Consider the following 6,000-nt stretch of genomic DNA (forward strand, 5'->3'; position numbering starts at 1 on the left):
CTTTTCCACTTGGCCAGGCCTAGCTGCACCTATACAGCTCCAATGATGAGCTCTGTCCAGCTGATGTTCTAGAAGATTTCCCTACCAGGAGGCATGCGTTATAAAAGTAATTTCTGTTTTTATTGTATTTTATGGACCTAATGCATCACTGTATAACAGGGCATGATGGAGACCCAGTTGGAATCCAGGTTTCAGGTTGGCCATGACTGCCATGCAATCACCACCTTGCATCCACCTCTGGGCATGGGGCCCACAGGTTCTGTGCCTGAGTGACATATTTGCAGGGCATGCAGAAAAGGGAGTATTCGAACAATTGGTAAAACCCACTCCTTGTGTGCATGTGTTACAATCTCTCTTCTCTTCTGATGCATGGGTCCGGGAAGGAGGTGAAGCTGGTGAATGAATCCCCACAGGATTCCCGGAGGCTGGCAGTGCGGGTTGGGCACTCAGCTTTTGGTCGCCAGTGGAATCTGAACAAGCAACTCTCCTGCACTTGACCATGGTCTTTTTGATCCTCCATCTACCATGTACATTAGACCAGCACTGCCAACACAAGTACATTACAGGCCACACATTAAATTCGAATTCATAGTTACCACTCTAAAAGAGTACAAAGAGAGAGGTCAAATTAATTTGAACAATATATTTTTTAACCTAAAATAGCCAACATAGTATCATTTCAATATGTAATCCATATAAAACATTCAGATGTTTTACTTTCTTTAATATTTCACTCAAAAAATAAAACCCATGCTCCCTACATGGTGTCCAGGATATGTCATCTGCCTCTACCTGTCCTTCTGACTTCTTCACCCTCCACTCACCCCAGCTGCCCTCCAGCTTTGCTCAAAGAAGCCCAGTCCCTGCACTCAGGGGCAATAGTTCCTGGGGGCCCTCTTAGGACCTCTCCCTGGCTCCCTGCACCAGAGACAGTGGCTCTGTATCAAAGTCACCATTCCCATCTGTCTCTGTCCCATCCATCACCCAATTATCCTTGGGGTTCCTAGTCTCTGTCCTATCCGTCACCCAATTATTCTTGGGGTTCCTAGTATGTCTTAACTGACACATTCTTCTGTCTGTCTGGATGCCACCCCAGAAGGAGAGTTCCAGAAAGCAGGGGCCCCATGTCTTCCACTAACACAGTGCCTGGCACACAGGAGACATCCAATAAACACCAGGGAAATAAAGGACCAGGACCTGCAGGCAACAGAAGACCAGAGGGACATGAAGACAAGGGCAGGGTAAGGCTTGGAAATCAGTCTTCCAAAGTACCTGCTGGACACAACCCCTCCCAGGGGCTGGGCTCTCATCTCTGTGGGGCAGCTAATTGCTGGTGAACTCTGTCTTGCCCTGCAGAATGGCTGAGGAAGTTAGGGCCTGTGGGGACAAGGTAAAGACAGGCATGAGTGGCAGCCAGACTCTCCTCCCTCTTGGGATGCTTCTCACATTCTCTCCACCCCAGCCAAAAAAAGCAAACAGACTGGGACCTTTCCTCCTGCTCTATACTCTCTTTCTTTTGTATTCATGTTTGTCCCTTGGCCTTCGGTGCTAACAAGTTAACTTCACACCAGAAAAATTTTTCCAGTATTTTTTTCTCTTGTAATACAATAAAATGTATTTATTCCAGAAAACATGGGCAAGGAAAGTTTTTATAAGAATATGAAACCACATGTGATGTCCTCAATTAGAGACAACATTATTTTGTTCCTTTTGTTTTATTTGACCTTATGTGTGAATTCATTTCCTCTTTCTCTCTCTTGCACACACACACACACAACACACACACACACACACACACACACACATATTTACATTTAAGGGTTATATTATGAGCACACTTTTTAAAAATCAGGACATAGAGGGGAACCTAGTGGGCTCAGTCAGTAGAGCATGTGACCCTTGATCTCAGGGTCATGAGTTCAAGCCCCACACTGAGCATGGAGCCTACTTAAAAACAAACAAACAAACAAACAAACAAACAAACAAACAAACAAATATCAGGATATGGGATCACATGTTAAGTAACGAACTTCTGACTTTAACCTGACAAGCTCACCCCAAAGGAGCTTGCCAGTGTCTCATAAAATACCAAAGAGTCATACAGAAAAAGAGAAAATAGCAACACAGGAAATTGGGTCAGGGTCTTGGAACTTTCCTTTAACATGAGAGTGTTTTAAATTAGAAAGTTAAATTAAATGAGAGAAAGAAAGAAAGAAAGAAAGAAAGAAAGAAAGAAAGAAAGAAAGAAAAGAAAAAGTTAAAAAAAAACAAAAACAGCTTATTTTGAGCCCAGTTCAATCGACTGTATCTAAACAAGGTAAAATGCAGACCTCTCCCACATAAAGCCTGCCAAGCATTTGGTGACATCTAAGCTCCCGTGTGTCCCTCATGTCCTCCCTGTTCCAGGCTGAGCCTCCTCTGAGTCCACGGAATGCGGGGTCTCCTTTCTCCTCTCCCATAATGCTCTTCCCTCCTGTCTTTCCCGGTTCTCCTCCTCAGACTCTTTCCCTCAGTATTTTATTATGAACATTTTCAAGAATTCAGTAGAGTTTAAAGACATATAATGAACTCCCATATATTTGCCACCTAGATTCTATAACCAAGATTTTGCCAAATCTGCTTTACTCCATATTTCTTTCCATATCCATCCCTCTGCCCATTCAGCTGATGAAACTCAGTTGTAGATATCAGTACATTTCTCTTAATACTTCATCATATATTTCAATAACTAGGGTTCAATATTTGTTGACAGTTTTCTTCATGGTAAAACTTACAAAGAGAGAAACGCCCAGTTCTTAAGGGCACCACTCAAAGAGCTTTGAAAAATGCAATCGTGTGTGTAGCCCAAATGCCCTATGAGGTCATGGTACATAAGCATTATTTCAGAAAATTGCCTCATGCTCCATCTTATCCTAATCTGCCATATGACTGCATGAGAAAATGGTCTTTATCAGATGTCCTAACATAATAGGAGCATTTAGCATGAACGGGGGATTCAATGTTGTTAAATGCTTTTTCTGCATCCTTTCATCTATTCATATAATTTTTCCTCTTATACTGTTAATATAGTGAAAAACACTGATTAATTTTTCAAATGTTAATCCAACACTTATTCCTGTGATTAACCCCAGTTGGCTGATATGTTATCTTATTTAAATATTGCTGAATTTAGTTCACTTTGGTTCAGGATGTTTGCATCTAATTTCAGGAGGGATATTAATTAGTATATTTCTTCTTTTGAGATGTTTTGTCAGGTTTTGGCATTAGGGCTGTGCTGGCTTCATAAACCACTGAAGAACTCCTATATTTTCTGAAAGAATTTGTGTAAGATTAGTGTTACTTCTTCCATAAATATTTATAGAATTTACCAGTGAAACAGCCCAGGCCTACAGTTTTCTTTGTGGTAAGTTTTTAAATAATGAATCCCAATTCATAACTAGGTACAAGATAATTCAGATTATATTTTCATTTTGTGTCCATTTTGCTAAGTAGTATTTTTCAAAGAATTTATACACTTTATCCAAGTTGTCTCATTTATTGGCATGAATTTCTTTGTAAGACCCCCCTTTTTAAGATTTTATTTTTAAGTAATCTCTATGCCCAATATGGGGGTCAAATTCACCACCCCAAGATCAAGAGTTGCACATTTCACCAACTGAACCAGCCAGGTGCCCTAGATCCCCTTGATATCATTTTAATGGATGCAGAATTTGTTGTGACATTAATCATTAATTCCTGATACTGGAATTTTGTGTTCTCTTTTCCTTTGTTAGTCTAGTTAGAAGTTTATTACTTTTGATGATCTTTCAGAAAACCAACTTTCCATTTTGTCAGTAGTATTTTTTATTGTTTGTATCTGTGACATAATGGAAGCATGTGGTTGTGTGTGTGTGTGTGTGTGTGTGTGTGTGTGTGTATAGTCTCTACCCCTAGTTCCTGAAACAGAGATCCTGGAACTTTTATGACTTCCTCAGTGATGGGGGCGATAGGAGTGTCTTTTTTTCTGATGAGGCCACTCTAGGTGGGCTCCAGGACAGCTTCTGGGTGAAAGCTGGTCACTGAAAGACCAAGCCATGATTAGAAGTTTGAAACTTTCAGCCCCTCACCCCCATTCTCTGGGGAAAGTGAGAGGGGTAGAGATTGAGATAATAATTGACAGTGCACTGTGTGAGTAAGCCTCCATAAAATCCCAAGAGTATGGGGTTCAGAGAGCTTCCAGGTTGGTGAACACATCCATGTGCTATGAGGGTAGTACATATCAACTCCACAGGGACAGAAGCTCCTGCACTCTGGACTCTTCTGGACCTCACCCAATGTACTTTATCTGTCTACTCATTTGTATCCTTTATAATAAATCGATAAACATGTTTCCCAGAGTTATTTAAGCTGTTATGGTAAATTATTGAATCTGAGGAGAGGGTCATGGGAACCCCCAATTTACAGCCAAGTCAGACAAAAGTGTGGATCACGTGGGAGCCCACTGCTTGTGATTGATGTCTGAAGTGGGGATGGTCATGTGGGACCAAGCCCTTAACCTGTGGAGTCTGTACCAACTCCTGGTAATCAGTGTCAGAATATTCTATTTCACTGATTTCTATGCTTGTTACTTCACTTGGTTTATATTTATATTTATCTCTATGGTTGATTAATGCTGATCTTGAGGTCACAGATTTTATATATTTCTTCCTTTCTTCTTAACAGGTTTAGTGAGATATAATTCACACAATTAATAATTATGATTCTTTATATAAATCACTCATTTAAAGTATACATTTCAATTGTTATATCTAGAGAGTTACACAACCATCACTAGAATCAATTCTGGAATATTCTTTAACACCCAAAAGAAACCATTAGTAATCATACTCTGTTGCCCCAACACTCTGTCCCTTTAATAAAGGCACTGAAAGCTATACATTTTAATCTGATTGCTGGTTTTCACAGCATCTGACATATTTTGATGTGTTATATTTTCATTGGCATTTATTGAGAGGAGTTTTTAAAGTTCCTTTTCTTCTTTGAATCATGGATAATTTAAAAGTGTGTTGCTTGATATACAAATTTTGGGGGTCTTCTTAGATATTGTTACTCATTTCCACTTTAGTTTCATTGAGTTAGAGAATGGTGCTTGTATGATTTCATGCGCTTACATTTAATTTAGACTTGTTTTATAGCCCAGGACGTGGTATATCTTAGCCAATGTACCATGTTCACTAGAAAAGAATGAATCTAAAGTAGATACTGCAAATGTGCTCTATGAATGTTAATTAAATCAACATGCTTTATAATGTTTAGATTTCTTATGACTCAATGAGTTTTCATGTAATCATTCTATCAATTGCTTATAAAGGGGTGTTATAATCTCCCTTTCATTCTGTAGATTTTTCCTTCATGTAGTTTGAAACTGTATGAGTTACATATACATATATGATTATTATGACTCCTTGATGAATTAGTCTTGTTAATATTACAAAAAATTCACTCTTGCAAAGCTATAGAAATCAAAATGGTATGGTATTGGTATAAAAACAGATATGGAATAAAAACATGGACCAATGGAATGGAACAGAGAACCCAGAAATAAACCCAAACATATAAGATCAATTAATTTACTACAAAGGAGCCAAGAACATACAACGGAGAAAGGGCAGTCTCTAATAAATAATATTGGGAAAACTGGACAGCCATATACAAAAGAATGAAACTTGATCACTATCTCATACCATACACAAACATTAACTCAAAGTGGATTAAAGACTTTGAACATAATACCTGAAGTCATAAAACTCCTAAAGAAAACATAGGTGGTAATCTCCTTGACATAGGTCTTGGTGATTAGTTTTTGAATCTGACACCAAAAGCAAAGGCAACAAGAGCAAAAATAAATAAGTGGGACTACATCAAACTAAAAAGCTTCTTCACAGTAAAGGAAACTATCAAGAAAATGAAAAGGCAACCTACCAAGTGGGAAAAGATACTTGCAAATCATATATCTGATAT

The sequence above is a fragment of the Lynx rufus genome, unplaced genomic scaffold (genome assembly GCF_022079265.1).
Source record: "Lynx rufus isolate CCGP_SWC_20201006 ecotype Redwood Valley unplaced genomic scaffold, mLynRuf1.p SCAF_3, whole genome shotgun sequence".
NCBI lineage: Eukaryota > Metazoa > Chordata > Mammalia > Carnivora > Felidae > Lynx > Lynx rufus.